The following is a 16,007-nucleotide window of genomic DNA, read 5'->3' as shown; positions in this document are numbered from 1 at the left end:
GTGAGGGAAGTGGATATGGCTCTCCACTGTAGGACTGAGATTTCCTGGCCTCTGTGATGGACTGCTTTTTTGGCACTGTGGATGTCATAAGCTGCCCCATAACTGAGTGATCCAATGCTGCAGGTTGGATCACTACTGCAGCAGAAGCCATCTGCTCGTAATAGACGCCTCCTGCTGCATCACCATACAATGTTATCATGGAAGCAGAACAGATAGTAAATCCAACCACTGAATTAGACCCATTGTGCACTGCTGCTGCTTGTTGCATAATCTGTGCCTCAATCAAACACCCCCACTGTATTAAGCAACATGCAGTCAGCAGGCAGGGCTACTGGTTTCATCTGGTGACTCTGTGAGCACAGAGAGTGGCATGCAGGTTAGGGCTTCGGTGATAAGCAATCATAGATGTAGCCACCCTCATCATGGCTACATGTGCGGGAAACTGTCACACTTGGTGTGGCTTGGCGTGCACATGCCTAGCTGTGCCAAGCTGCGTAATTAGACACTCTTATTCATGTGAATGGGGAAAGTGCACATGTAAGACACGCCCACACCCCAGACGTGTTCATGGTCGTGTCTAACAAGGCGTGACCGCGCCGAGATGTAGCTACAATGAGCGTGGCTACATCTGTACTTCACAGTAGGTATATTACAAAACATTGCTATTTTTTCCTTCACTAAAAATGTGAATCCTAAAATTAAACAAATTAGTCATCTTCCACAATGTACCCATTCAGGAAAGTGTTAATTTATGTGTCTTGCCTTCACTCTAAATAAATGTTTTACCTCACGTTTGGTAAACTACTTATCCTAGGAAGAGCAACACAGGTGATGCCCTTCATAAGTAAAGATTTTTGTCCAGGTGCAAAGCATTTAGCCACTCCTGAAACATGTGCTGTTGGCAGTTCTGAAAGAGTGCTTAACATTACACAATTCAATTTGAGATGAAGTATGTTACTTGATTTGGCTCATGCACTCTCACTAATATGTCAGGGTATTAACACATTTGTAACCCATAAAACGTACACAAAATCAGATTACACTTCTTCAGGGGTGCCAACAACTGTGCCGGGCCCAGGTAAGCCCCCCCCCCACCCCCCACACTCCCCTCTCGGCGCCACTGAACTTATTATAAAGTGTGTTATGTTTTTAAGTAACTAATTGTGCAATCAGGATTTACACTGAAAATGAATTGAATGGAAAAAAAATGTTCTTTAACAGGTTTTATTTTTTCAACTCCAGCATACAATATAATGTTAGTGACTTCACACTGAAGTGGTGTTTACATTTTGTAAAATAAGCCACAAATACAATGGGCCTCAATCACCAATGACATTAACAAAGCCTTTTTTTTAACCAAAGAAATAACAATGAAACATAGGTATTTGTGTACAGCTGACAAATTCAGCAAAGAATGTTTTTTTTGCAGCATACTGTACAAATATACATGACAAATACAAAATATAAAACAAAATAAAAAAAATATTTTTCATAAAAACATATCAAAATAGCTGGAAATGCTTTTTTTCAACATCAATAATTTTTATTGAACATTTTTTATTTTATTATGAGGGCTACAGAAAAAAGAAAATAGGAAGGGGTCCAGAAGGGGAAAGGGAATGGGTCAAGATTCCAAATACTTACATGGAATCACACGTCATATAAATGTAGCAACACATAAAACAATGAAATAAACAGCATGAAAACAAAAGGCTTTTTTGGTCAAACACTTAAATGCATAGTTAGCATCAGGGCCGTATCTAGGTGTGTGTGGAGTAGGGAGCGCTGTTGGCAGCACTTGTCAATTATGAATTATCTAATTACTTTCACTTGCAGCTTCCCCCTTTTTTGAAGCCAAGTATCTTCTGACTGTCCATTTTTCCTACCCCCACCCCTTATGTTGCTAATACCTATACTGCATTCATGGACTTGACAGCTCTTTGTTATTTAGTCAGACTGTCCTTTACTACATTTCGGGATGCTGATGTGCCCAGGATTCGAACCCATTGTCTATGACATTGCAATCGGACACTCTATTCATTGAGCTATCTGCCCCTGCAAAGAGAGCTAGAGAATTCCAATCTGGAGAGTTTTAACTATTTGAAGCTTATGTAATGTGTGGCTACAAGGGATTGGATGTGTGTCTGCCAACTGCATGGATCTGCTCTATTATGATGCTGGTTATTTTTTACGGGGTACCGGTAGCTTCATATACAGTAGTTAGAAATCTCATCGTTTTCAGCAGGTTGTGTGCCATGGCTACCAATCAGCATTGAAGTAACATTTATCATTTGCATGCTATAATATTATACAGAGCACCTGATTGGTTACTATGAGCAACTTCTCCACTGACTCACTTTTCTCTACTCTTTTCACTGCTTAGTACATTTCCCCCAAAATCTGCTTTGCCTTTTCAGGAAGACCTTTTGCTCCCCCTAATATACCTTTACTGTAGGCAGCTATTTTGTAGGTTGTACTAATATTAATATCAAGATACCTTATTACCCAATACAGCCATTTAAACAGTGTAGACAGCCATTTTCATGGGTTGAAACAAATTTCATAATACTGTGTCCTGGCAATTCAGTATGAACTAGAGATACCATGGAGGCATAAGGTACTTTGTGATTCGGTAACACACTCTAGGCTATACCATTGTTCTCTGTGACTTAGACTGAACACACATTATTTATTGGCAACTGCCAGCAAGCTGTTATATTAATCAAGATTTACCCCTTTTATTCTGTGGTGAATTCATAATTTCTTTCATTATCTGACATTTCCATTTTGTTATTTATTAACAAACCATAGAATTGGAAAGTACAGTGTGTGCTTAATTAGAAACAAAAGATCAGACAGGTTTTTAATCACAAAATCAGTGCAAACATTGTCAAAATAAATTAGACTTTGAAATTATGAAGTTATAATTATGCCAAAGATAATGAAGTTAGTATTGACAACACAGAGCCATTTTATTAAGAGGTGGACAGTCATTCAGGCTTGATGTTAAACTACTGAAAAGAAAGCTAAATAAATTATCATTGTCAGATCTAGCATACTGTAATTGCTCCAATCTATAAGATAAGATTTATTGCAAACATTGAGTTATAAAATATGTAGCAATGTTGTAGATGTCAACATGGCCACCAGGCTTGTTTTACATACAGTAGGTGAGACTCATACACCATATAAAACACATTTAATTAGTGTATGTAGTGCTGCTCATCACATAAGTTTAGTTGTCGTAGGTGAGGCTAGTTCATGATATAACCTCATTTGATATACTGTAGGTTGGCATGCACACCACATAAGCTCAGTTTACACATATGAGGTCTGTGCACTACCTACCATCAATTTATATACAATAGGTTGGGCCTACAAATCACATGACCTCAATTATGTAGATGGAGTCTATGCCAGAAGGGCCGATACTCTGATGGGATGATCCAGCCAGAACGCTCAGCCGTACTTCACACAGACAGACAGGGGCGGGCTGAGTAGCTTTGCCTCCCAGAGCTCTGCTCGGCTACCCGGCATACAGTGAGACAGGGACGTGCTATGAAGCCAGGCCCCCAAGACTTGTGGCACACACATGTGAGACGTGATAAGGTCCCTTGTCGAACACCTATGCAACGCGTAAACCCAGTTTACCTATGTGGGTCCTGTGCAGTGCATAGCCATATCTTACTTACATGGAACCTATGCACCACATAAACCTGATTTGCCTAGGTTAGGCCTGCACAACACAGGTCTGTGCCTTTTGAACAGACTGAAGAATTGTGACAACATAAAAGCACAAATGTTAAAAGCCCTTCTGGGAATGTGGACTTGCTACAACCGATGACTTCTCACCATTCTGGTGCTGTTAACTCTTGCCTTTGGTACGTCTGCTTTGTTCTGAAGAATTTGATGGCACTTCCTCTCTTAGTAGTCCCCAACCTCTTTAGTCTCTCAGTGTGGTGAATCCTGAATGACTGATGATTCTTCACCTGATGATTGAACAGTTGCAAAAAGTTCTTACTCGTTTTAACCAATAAATACCAGAAATTTCTTAGGAGTATTCCAGACACTGTAAAGGCTTCCACTCAACCTACCGAGACCATATTGACTACTGATTCAGACTCCTGTAGTACTAAGGAGTTACCTGTGGCCCAGGCTCTTAGAAGCAGAATGCCAGCAGCACAATGGGTATAGCATCTGTCTCTACTATGGGAGCGCTGATTACCTTATTAAAGACTGTTCCCTCAGCAAATCTAGAAATTGTGACAAGCTCCAACTTCTCAGGGTTCAAGCCAATGAACTGTCCTGTGTGACATTCAGTTCTAGATTCTGTTACACGTGAAAGGGGTGCCAAGAAGGTTACCCAAAAAGAGACTGAAATTCAAGATTGGGGTCCAGTGACAAGAGGACCCTATTACAAGTTTGGGAGCCAACAAAGACTGCTAAAATCTCTCACTACCGGAGAGTTATCTGATTCTGCCTTGACCCCACAAGGGGTATTTGATGTCTTGACCCTTACGGAAAGTATCCAATGTCTTAACACCAGGAGGGGTATCTGATATTTTGACCCCAGGAGAGGTATCCAATGTCTTGAACTCAGGAGAGGTTTTCAATGTCTTGACAACAGGAGTGGTATCTGATGTCTTGACCCCAGGAGTGGTATCTGATGTCTTGACCACAGGAGGTGTAGCTTATGTCTTGACCTCAGCAAGGTCATGTTCAGTCCCCAGTAGGGGGAAGGGTAGTCAATGTCCAGACCCCAGGAGGAGTAGATGATTTTCAGACCCTATGAGGGGTAGCCAATGTTCAGAACCAAGGAGGGGTATCCGATGTTCAGACCTCAGTGTTGGTAGCTGATTTTCAGACTCCAGGAGGGGCAGCCAATGTTCAGACTCCAGGAGGGGTAGCTGACGTTCATGCTATAGGAGGGGTATCTGATGTTCATACCCCAGGAGGGGTATCTGATGTTCAGACACCAGGTGGGGTGTCTCATGTATTGACCCAGGAGGGGTGTCTGATGTACCAACCCCAGAAGGGGTGTCTGATGTACAAACCCCAGGAGGGGTGTCTGATGTTCCAAACCCAGGAGGGGTGTTCAATGTACCAACCCCAAGAGGGATGTCTCGTGCAGAAACTAGGAAGAATGCCTGATGTACTGACACCAGAAGGGGTATCTGTTATTTATTCTCCAGAAGCAGCAACTGAGTCTTCTATTCCAGGAGAGATGTCATATCTGATACAATATCCCTATGAGGGGTGTTGGATTTGCCAACCCTAAGAGAGTTGTCTGACTGGCCAACCCCAGAGTGGCCTGCAGTATGGCTGCCTCAAAAGAGGTATCCACTGCCAAGGTCACGGGAGGGATTCATAGTGCCTCAGATGCAAACAAGGACTCCTGTCAGTCACTTTCTCTGAATGTCACCTTGTTGATGGCCAGCATGGTCTATGTCCAAGAAGGGCCATCTGATCACTCGAATTCTGCCTCTTCCAGTTCCAGACAAATTCTGCCTTCTCCAATTCCAGCTGACTCAAGTGTCTCCAAACCCAATTTGATTTTATGTGCCTGTCCAAAAGAGGGACTTCCGTCTGTTACATCTAAAGAGAAAATCCAATTTGCTACCCTAGCAAGCGGTTCTCATTCTACTGTTCCTTACCAGGACTTTCACTTCGTTAACTTTTACGTGAAAAATGACCAGTTCTATTGTCTGAGGTGTCAATGTCAAAATGCAGCTCCACTTCTTACCACTCCAGCCGAAACAGTGTTGTTCCCGCTCACAGCCTTTAGAGGGGAGGCTTTTGAATTCGCTAAACCACTCATTAAGTCCAGGAATCCCATACTTCAAGATTTGGAGACCTTCACTGGTGCTGTAATTAAAAGATTTGGAGATCCAGAGGCAATTTGGTTGGTGTCTACTGAGTATCCTATCCTGTTGGCCAAGAAACCACCTATTGCTGAGAAAAGTCAAGCTTTGTTGAACCAGCACACTAAGTATTTCCAATCTCACAAGAACAGCAGCACTTCAAAATCAGTATGAAAGCCACAAACCAGAGACATGAGAGTTGGTTATATCTCCCTTTCTTCCCTATACAGTGGTTTGTCTGAGAATTCTGCTCATAAAAATGAATTGTCCACCCAGCCTGCAAAGTGTTCTGTCAATATGCAGTCTTACAGTCCTTCAAGTCCTATGTTGTGTTTTGGTTCTGCTTCATGTTATCTCCAAGATCATTTGAAATGTTCTACTTCTAAATAGAAAGATGTGATCTTACCATTGGACATAGACTCTAATTTGGATTATGACACTGAAGCTGATAAAATTACATTGCTTGAAGGTCCCATAATTTCTGACAATGGGGGTATTTCTGAGTTGATCGCAGCAGGAACTTTGTTAGCAGTTGGGCAAAACCATGTGCACTGCAGGGGAGGCAGATATAACATGTGCAGAGAGAGTTATATTTGGGTGTGGTGTGTTCAATCTGCAATCTAAACTGCAGTGTAAAAATAAAACAGCCAGTATTTACCCTGCACAGAATCAAAATAACCCACCCAAATCTAACTCTCTGTTATATCTGCCTCCCCTGCAGTGCACATGGTTTTGCCCAACTGCTAACAAAGTTCCTGCTGCGATCAACTCAGACTTACCCCCAATGTGTTTTCACTTCCTTTGATTGGATCAAGATGATCTCATAAAAATAGGTGGCACTGTCATAGTTCTTGAACCTGTCTTTTCCCAGTGATTTCGTATGAAGATGTTTCCTTTAAGCTTCTCTCAAATCTAGTTGGATGTCTGTAGTCCACCCTGAAGTACAATATGAGAAGCTGTAAAAATAAGAAATAACAATAAAAATAATAAAATTGTTATGTTGCACTTCAAAAAATTCAATGTTCTACAAATCTCAAGACAGATTTTAAAACATGTCCCCCAACACACAATTCAAATTTCTGATCCACTTGGATACACCTTCAGTGTGCCTGACCCGAAACCCTGTGTGCCTGGCCGAAAACACCCTTTGTCAATAGGCCATTCCACTAGCCCCATATCTCTACAACTTTGTTAAAAATGAGAGTATACCATGAATTTTTCGGAGATTTGAGTAATTATTCTGCAAGTTATTAGTGCAAAATGTCAAAAATAGACATAAAGTAAGTATGATATTCTAGGAAGTCAAACATAATGGGTTTGTCAGTGACATCTATATTCAGTGTAATGTACTACTGTGAATATACATTACACTGAGGTGAAAATATGAGTCATCAATGTGTTTTCTGCCCAGTTTATTGTACAGTATACTACTGTATTAGTAGTCCTTTTTTAAAAGATATTCACACTGAACTTTATTTTGACTGTAATTAACTACTCCAAATATCATATTTTTATATGATTAATGAAGTACAGAACTGTGATATTTAGTGCATGCTGTTCAATTATGAACAAATACCCATCTGATGAAAGAAAAGCTCAGTCAAGCAAAAATATGTCAAACAACTAAAAAGCCAATGTCTCTCATGGATAAACCATGAGATCAAAGTTTTGTTTTATGAAAAATATAAAAAATGTCTTAAGCTTGGGGTTGAAAGAGAAAATTTGCATTTAAATAGAAGGATTAATGGCTGAATGCAAGGAGTTTGGCTGGAATATTTTTTTTAATAAATGCATGTATATATACTTATTTTATTATTTGGTGGAAATTATTTAAATATAAATAGTTATTAACTGATTAGCTTTTGTCTGGCCCATGATTTGACAGGCATATAAACTGTCCAATCATGTGCTTCTTCCTGAAATCAATAGCTACACAGTGCAATCCTCATGTGTTTTAAGCCAAGACAACACATCTCCTTAAGCAACTGGCTTTCATGGTTTCTGAAGGCTCATGTAAAACAGAGTTTGCTTAATCCACATGGCTGGAGGATGCTTTATGTGCTAGTCACATGATTATTGGTTGTCTTGTGAGTGGATAAGGGGGTGTATTTATAATTGATTTTCTATGCCTGTGGCTTGAAGGTCCAGGTCTCTTTGACCGGTGAAGCTTACCAACTCTCCCTCATTGGCTGCTGGTTTTTAATTATTAGGTGGTTTTATTGTACATATTTGACAGAAAAGAAAACCTGACTGACAGCCTACTGTAGGTGTAAGTTTTAAGTTTCTGGGATGCACTCACTTTCGATGACTGGATTTATGGGCTGCGTCAATCTTACAGGGTCAGCAACATCTTCTACTGGGTTGGATTAATCAATATTGTCTAGATAAGGACTAGAGATGTGCACTGATCCATGTGCTCTGGTTTTGGCTTAGAATCTTTAGTAACTTTGTGTTTTGGGTTTGGTTATGGTTTTGCCAAAACTGCCCTCGTGTTTTGGTTCTGTGCCTGTTTTTTTATGCTAAAAACAGCTAGAATCATGTACTTTGAGCCTGTTTTGTTCCTACAGTATTATTAACCTCAGAAACATAAATTTTCAGTCATTTCCAGTCAACTTTGACCATCTCAAAGGATAAATCACAAAGTCTAACCTTAATTGGGGATCAATATTCGTATACTTGTAAAAGCACAGTCACATATAGTATACTGTTTTCAGCAGATCCATGGCTACATATATGTAATCCAGAAAGCCAATAGCTTCCTGCTCTAGATAGCGGCTCTTAATCTTTCAATTTTAAGCCAAATCTTCCAGCCAAAAAACAGATAGCCTTAGTAAGTGCACGCAATTACATAGATACAATTCTATGCACTGTTATGTCATGAATTGGGTCACAAGTTCAATATGACAAAAGGTTTTCTAGGCAAGAACATCCATCCCATCAGCATTAAACTTTTTCTGTTCCATGTGGGTCCTGTACAGGTATGTCCCTCTCTACCCTTTAATCCCTGTGCTCCTAGATTCTGGGTTCCAGCAGAGTGTGCCTGTGGTACAGTGGGGGCGATTCCCTATAGACTTCAATGGCCCCATTGAAGTCTATGGGGAAGCACTGTTTGGCTGAGAGACAGTCATTCTCAGCCAACCAGTGGCTGCTACCATGTTAATATTACACTGGTTAGCTGAGAGTGTCTCTTGGATCCGACAGACAGGAAATCTGGAGCAAAACACATGAGTTCTGACACCTCATTTTTGGATCTGGATCTAGTGGAAAACCAAACCAGGACCCAGATCTACTGAGAACTGGTAAGATCAGGTGGGTTTAATCTTCAGAAAACCGAACCCACACATTTCTAATAAGGACACTCAAAGCAGTCTCTGCCTGGAATGCATATTTTTTATTGTTTAAGTGGTGCGTTGATGAGTTTCACTGAGTTTAAGCCATTTTTTCTTCACCATCAAACAGTTTTTTTATTTGTATTATTTTATACATTAATAGCTGAGCTTTCAGATTTTACCATTTATGTTAAGTTTTCATGTGTGATACCCATATGGGGTACCTTTAGCAGATAGAAGGTTAAATTAAATACAAATATGAACATTTAAACATAGCATAACACCTTTAGTCAATGAGGATCATATTTTATACAAGTCAAATGAAGACTGCATTATACAGTAATCAAATGGGAGCTCAATTGTATGCTTATATATGAAATCTTTATTGTACTGTATACTGTTAAGTTCAACATGGCCAGACGGGGCTGAAATATATAAATATCTACAAATATTACTTGCCTACTTTTTTTCTCCCATCTGGGAGAATACATGGAGGGTAAATGCAGGTGACCACTAAAGGGGTGGGGCAAATTTTGGCACCAACCCCATGGCACATTGAAATGCTGCATGATGTACATGATTAGCTGAGAATTGCGCCACCATGTCATTTTCTAGGAATTGGGTAACATGCTGGAGGGTGACCTGCTCTATAAGGAGGCCATGGGAATTCCCCAAAATTCAGGAGACGCTGGAAATCTTGGGAGAGTAGGAAGGTGTGATGCTAATGGTTAATTTTTTTTTTTTTTTTAGCAAATTCTGTAAACATTAGCTATTTAAACTTGATTCAGTATAATTTTATTAACAAATTGTCATGTTTCTTTTAAAAACATACTGAAGCATGTTTAGCTATTATTAACATAATTTGAAAATAATAAAAAAAAGTAAATTTTCGGGAATTGTTTAGAAAAATACTAGGCAGTTAAGCAATTAAGGGTTTAGGGTGAATGAGGTTTAATTTAAAAAACAAAGTTGCTAATAGTGATAGGAAATGCTCTCATGTTTCACTTTGACAAACAATTATTTTGTCTAATCATTTGCACCCTTTATTTTGTTTATTGGTTTGACCTGTTAAACAATTAAATGTGAGACAGATAATTCTGCATATCCTTATTCGACATTGTTTTCTTGTTATTTGTATAGAGCCAACATATTCTGCAGCGCTTCACAAAAATCATAGTTGCATACTCTCCCAGAAGGTGGGATGTAATGGTGTCCGATCGCCGGAGGTGCATGATGCCGGGCAATCTCAACATTTTTTTAAAGGGCCACTCACTTACAAGGCAAAACCATGACTTATAATTGATTGCCACTTTTAAAAAAAATCGGAGTTTTCGGCCAGGAACCCGCACCTCCAGCGATCTCGGATGGCATTACATCCCGCCCCAAATGCCTAGGAAACTCTGAAATATCAGGCATTTCTCCTGGACTCTTAATAGAGTAATGTACCATTTTCTCAATGATATGGGCTAGATGAGGGCATATTCAGTAGAATCTGGTTTGGGAAGACTGATACTGATATTGTTCCAATCCCAGTTTTGAGACATGAGGCATTGTGCACATTTGGAAGAAGGGTGATTCCGACTAATAAATTCTGTGTATACAACCTTGCTGGATACAGTCATACTGAATTGGGAAGCTTTGCACATTATGAAGACTGGCCAAGTAATAGAGCACCTGAATATTATTTTTGGACATTTTTGGTTACCAATTGATAGACTGATACACCAGTATATAGGTTCATCTTTTCATCACGCACAATATATTGCACAAAGATGTCTTGTAGCATCCTAGTTCCTAAAGTGTAATAATTGTTTTTATAGGGGGCCAGGAAACCCCATTTACCTAGTGGCTGCTAGAGATATTGACAAAACAACCTATTGATTGCTTTATTTACCATTGTATGCAATTAATCTACAAGAAAATAATGTATAACAAATCAGGTCACAAATCCCCCGAGTGTGTAGGCAACTGTGCAGGAGCTCCAGTGTGGATCGGCCAATCCCCCTACAAAAAACTCCAGTGTGGACCAGCCAATCTCCCTACAAAAAACTCCAGTGTGGACCGGCCAATCCGCCTACAAAAAACTACAGTGTGGACTGGCCAATCCCCCTACAAAAACTCCAGTGTGGTCCGGCCAATGCCCCTACAAAAAACTCCAGTGTGGACCGGCCAATCCCCCTACAAAAAACTCCAGTGTGGACCGGCCAATCCCCCTACAAAAAACTCTAGTGTGGATCGGCCAATCCCCCTACAAAAAACTCCCCTGCGGATCTGCCAATCCCCCTACAAAAAGCTCCAGTGTGGACCAGCCAATACAAAAAGCTCCAGTGTGGATCATCCAATACCTCTACAAAAAGAAGCAATTTGAGGAACACTCCTGTATACAGTATTTAGTCTTATGTGGAAGCACTCCTCCACTTGTTTCTTTAATTGATCTACCAGTGTACAGTATTTTATATTTTAGTGGGGAAACCACAGCATATGGAGAAAGTCACACGTACATGTGGAAAGGGGATCCGGTCATGTGACCGGCGCTCGGGATCCTGGCGGTCACCATGCCGACGCGGGGTTCCTGAATGTTCACAAGCCCGATAGTCGGCATGGCATGTTACAGGGACTAATCCCACTTATGGGTGACCACGACGCCCATGGAGTGGGAATAGAACCTGTGATGAGCGCAGTGAGCCACCGAGCCCGTTGCATGGCGAGCGCAGTGAGCCCGCAAGGGGCTCTGTTGTGCTCACGCCCCCACCTCAGCATTCTGCTGTCGGGATCCCGGGGTCAGTGTGCTGACCGCTGGCACTCCCAGCACCGGTCTCTCCTACCCCACCCATGTAAAGGACAAATAGAACCCTGATGATCAGGTTGGCAAACTCTTCAAAATAGCAGACTACTTAATTCTTGTATTTCACAAGAACATCCCATCCAAAAAATTTTGACTCATCTTTATTCACAGCACTTATATAAAACAATAGAAACAGACTTTTAAAGATGTGCAGTTATATGGGTGGGTGTGTTTGTGCCTTAAACTAACTGTACACTGAAGAAGGTTGAAACAGGTGAGTAGCTGTAATATATCTAAACATATTGTTTATTTTATATGATACAAAGTAATTCTTTTCCTCTTTTGACCTTTCACTTTAGCTTCCCATTTTAAATGACAAAAGAAAAGCAACTCAAGTTGTAATGTTTATGAAGGTCAGATACATCAACCTTGTCTATTGTATGCTTTCTTACATCCAGCCATGGCTTTGTGCCATTAAAGACCATTTTCCCTAGCTTACAAACACAGGAATTTTAATGAGTTGTATTCATGTTGAAGTTTCCTTCTCTGGCCTCTCCCTGGCTCTGTGCTGACCTCTGAAACTTGTACAATGTATTTATTTCATGTCCCAATGGTAAAGGTGCCGTACATTATTCTTCACCAGTTCCCTTCTGTATTTTTAGTATTGTGTCAGTGACATTTTGTGCAAAGTCAGCAACAATTACACAGAATGCATTGTACTGCTTTATTTGTTCTTGGGAGAAAACAAAGGGGCACGTAGTGGCATCTGTATACCAGTGTCTAGCCTCCACTTCTATTCCCAGAGCAACTCTTTTAATAAAGTCATGGTGTTCTGACAGCCCCTGGAAATCAGGTCTGTCCACCTTGCAAACTTTGGGCCAGATGTAGCCCGTCAAGACTTTTTTCTGGACCCTAAAATCTTTTATAACCTAATTTTACTCCTCTACACATCATTATATTTTAATGGTAATTGGCCAGAAAGCAAATTGTTGTAACACATACGTGGCATTTGTTATGTACATAGAAATGCGTAACATTATGGCAAAATTTCCCACAAGGCAAGTTTTGCTCTGGAATAGGCCAACGTTTTGGTGACAAAACCTTCAAATTCCACTTGTGCTTCAGCATCTTACAGAATGCCATTCTTCACTGTATTTGTAAATTTGTCTTTCTTTGCAGTTGTTGTTTAGAAATAGAGGTTGGATGACAATGGTCATTTCCGTTCTGTTGTGTGGTCAAGGGAAGACAGGGAACACTTAGGGCCAAACTGTAGAAGTGAAATACAGATTTAGCCACGCTCATCCATACGCATCGTGGCATGGATGGCATGGCTAGTGTGCCCGAATCTATGGAGTGCATGTGCGTATGCATGTGCAAGATATAGACGTAAATGGTGCAATTGTCAGCTGAGACAAGTCGCAGTACGGCGTACACTGCAGATTGCTGCGATGTATATACCTGTATGTACACATCACATGCTCACCTGTATGCAACATTTTGTAGCCCAATGCAGAAAAGTTTTTAAAAATCTTCTCCTGGGTACCAGCGGCGGCTCCTTCTTATATTTAGTTGGCATGCTGCCGCTACCCCTGTGCCCGGAGAGGAGACAACTAGCTGCCAGCCCGAGTCCCAGCACCTGTGCAATGGATCTGGCAGGTGCCTGGATTGGTGCAACTGCGCATGCGCAAACCTACTAAAGCCCATTCCTATAAGAAGCCAGTTCTCTGCTTATCGCAGCTTGGTCTGGCAGTCCCAAAGGGAGGAAACACCTCCCAATAGGACTGCCTTGTGTGTCTGTGAGTGACAGGTAGGACTTCCAATAGGAGGTCACTGCAAGTCACAGTGAAGCCAGTGCAGTTACGGACTGCATTTGGTTCACTGACACTGAGAGGGGTGGTGAATTTTATATGAGGGGGCAGCAGTCCTGCAACCCATAGGAAAAATACGCCACTGGTGGGTACCCAACAAAAATGCTGAAAGCTGGTCTTTTTGGGGATATCTAACAAATTTGATTTGATAAATGGCCACCCCCAGTCTATTATTATTTAAACCTAATACATTATCAGCATTACATTTCAAGCAATGGCCCTCATTCCGAGTTGTTCGCTAGCTGCTTTCGGTCGCTGCACAGCATTCAGGCAAAAAAACGGCAGTTCTGCGCAAGCGTATGTGGCGCAATGCGCACGCGCGACGTACTTTCACAACAGCTGATGCCGTTTCACACAAGGTCTAGCGACGCTTTTCAATTGCACTGCTGGCCGCAGAGTGATTGACAGGAAGTGGGTGTTTCTGGGAGGTAACTGACCATTTTCGGGGAGTGTGTGGGAAAACACAGGCGTGTCAGATACAAACGCAGGCGTGCCTGGGGAAACGTAGGCATGGCTGACCGAACGCAGGGTGTGTTCGTGACGTCAAAACAGAAACTAAACAGTCTGAAGTGATCGCAAGCTAGGAGTAGGTCTGGAGCTACTCTGAAGCTGCACAAAATTCTTTTGTAGCCGCTCTGCGATCCTTTCGTTCGCACTTCTGCTAACCTATAATACACTCCCAGAGGGCGGCGGCTTAATGTTTGCATGGCTGCTAAAAGCAGCTAGCAAGCGAACAACTCGGAATGAGGGCCAATGTGCGATGTACATCTGCATGCATCACTCAGAATTACGGCAGAGCAGTACAAGTTACAATGGGCCTTATTCAGGTTTGTTAACAAACCAAAAAAAGCAAGCAACTGGGCAAAACCATGTGCACTGCAGATGGGACAACTGTAACATGTGCAGAGAGATTTAGATTTGGGTGGTGTGTTCAAACTGAAATCTAAATTGCAGTGTAAAAATAAAGCAGCCAGTATTTACCCTGCACAGAAACAATGTAACCCACCCAAATCTAACTCTCTCTGCAAATGTTACATCTGCCCCAGTTTTTCCCAGTTGCTTGTTTTTTTGGTTTGCTAACAAACCTGAATAACCCCCAATGAGTGATTATGCAATCGTGATGAGCTGCTATTACGATCATTCACATGCTCTTCTGCTGGCACATTGCCAGCATCACTCGGAATTGAATTGAACACTTAAAGTGACAGGCTTATTTACAACTATACTGTACAGTATGCCTAGTTTTATGCAAATTCACCAATATTCACCACATGAAATTGCTAGGCAGAGAAAAAAATAAGTTTGTACTGTGTGAGAGAAAGAGTTTTGGGGATTAGAGAAGTTCCACGCTAAGGACCTCACTCAGTAAGGATTGCAGATTCTGCTTTTTAGCAGAATATGCAATCCTTTCAATTGCATGCTGGGGATCGCCCATCACAGCTTAGTTGAAGAAACTGTGGATGCCTCCTGCCGGTGTAGCCTGGCTGCGATGGCAGGAGTCCCGTCGCCATTTCTGCGATCAGAGCAGCTGCATGTGATGACACGCAGCTGCCCCGAAATTACCACTGACACCCCCCCATTTCCACGCCGCTGCCCTGAATACGCTCAGTCGCCGCCCCTACCCCCCCCCCCCCCCCCCCCGTGAATGCCTTTGCCTGTCAATTAGGCAGATGCGTTACCAGTTAATGCGATACAATCGCATTAACTGCTCGCGCATGTGAAGGACAGGTCCTGCATGTGCAAAAAATGTGGTCACACCTTATTAGGGCAGTAGAGATGGTGTAATGGTTAGCATTACTGCCTCACAGTACTGAGGTCATGGGTTCGATTCCCACCATGGCCTAACTGTGTGGAGTTTGTATACTCTCCCCGTACTTGCGTAGGTTTCCTCCGGGTACTCCGGCTTCCTCCCACAATCCAAAAACATACTTGTAGGTTAATTGGCTCCTAACAAAAATTAACCCTAGTGTGAATGCAGGGCCGGTGCTAGTGTGTTCGGCACCCCCGTGCAAACTGTAAATTTGCGCCCTCCCATACTTTACAAAGGGACAGCGCGCATCTTTGGTGCACACCGAAAAAGGAGTGTGGTCCTACACGGAAGGGGCATGGCCACACAATAGTACCCCCGTTTCAAATTACACCACAGTAGCACAATCTTATTCAC

Source organism: Pseudophryne corroboree, chromosome 9 (assembly GCF_028390025.1).
Source record: "Pseudophryne corroboree isolate aPseCor3 chromosome 9, aPseCor3.hap2, whole genome shotgun sequence".
Classification (NCBI taxonomy): domain Eukaryota; kingdom Metazoa; phylum Chordata; class Amphibia; order Anura; family Myobatrachidae; genus Pseudophryne; species Pseudophryne corroboree.
This window is presented reverse-complemented; position numbering follows the sequence as displayed.